Raw genomic sequence first — 1261 nt, forward strand, 5'->3', positions numbered from 1 at the left:
TTACAGTAGAAAATGATAAGGTTTTGCATTGGTTTATACTAACCTATCTCACGAGTTCTTGTTGAGTTTGGTGTGGATGAAGCTTTTGATAAAAAGAGAAACCATGATATGAGAGGAATTAAGGAGACACAAAAGATCAAGCTTGGGGATGCCAAAGGCACCCCAAGATAATATTTCAAGAATTCTCAAGCATCTAAGCTTGGGGATGCCCCGGTAGGCATCCCACCTTTCTTCTTCAACAACTATCGGTTAGTATCGGTTGAGCCTAAGTTTTTGCTTCTTCACATGAGTTGTGCTATCCTTGCAATGTCATTTTATTTTGTTTTGCTTGCTGTTTGAACACAATACCAAGATCTGAAATTCTTTAATGAGATAGAGTCTTCATATAGCTACATAATTATTTAGCTACTCATTGATCCTCACTTATATCTTTTTGGAGTAGTTTGTCATTTACTCATGTGCTTCACTTATATCCTTTGAGTAAATGGTTGATTGAGTTGAATGTCATAAATCTGAAATTATATATGTCTCATTTGCTTATCCCATGGGGAGTTATGACTTCACATCTAAGAAGTAGATGTTGTAAATTTATTGAAGGTTAGCAAGCATTGTATTGGTCATTTGAACAATTCATGAAAAAAATATTTAAGGAAGAGAGATTCCACATATAAATACACTATCCTAGACATATTTTATAATTGGGAGCACTCATTAAGTATGACATGCTAAAGAGTTGATGTTGGACAAGGAAGACAACGTAATGGGTTATGTTTTTGCACATCTCAGTTAAAGTATATTGTCATGGATCATTCAAACATGTTGAGCTTGCCTTTCCCCCTCTTGCTAGCCAAATTCCTTGCACCAAGTAGAGATACTACTTGTGCTTCCAAATATCCTTAAACCCAGTTTTGCCATGAGAGTCCACCATACCTACCTATGGATTGAGTAAGATCCTTCAAGTAAGTTGTCATCGGTGCAAGCAATAAAAATTGCTCTCTAAATATGTATGATCTATTAGTGTGAAGAAAATAAGCTTTATACAATCTTGTTATGGAAGCAATAAAAGCGATGGACTGCATAATAAAGGTCCATATACAAGTGGCAATATAAAGTGATGTTCTTTTGCATTAAGATTTTGTGCATCCAACCATAAAAGCGCATGACAACTCTGCTTCCCTCTGCGAAGGGCCTATCTTTTACTTTATGTCTTTTACTTTATGCAAGAGTCAAGGTGATCTTCACCTTTCCCTTTTTCAGTTTA

This window comes from Triticum dicoccoides, chromosome 4B (genome assembly GCF_002162155.2).
Source record: "Triticum dicoccoides isolate Atlit2015 ecotype Zavitan chromosome 4B, WEW_v2.0, whole genome shotgun sequence".
Classification (NCBI taxonomy): domain Eukaryota; kingdom Viridiplantae; phylum Streptophyta; class Magnoliopsida; order Poales; family Poaceae; genus Triticum; species Triticum dicoccoides.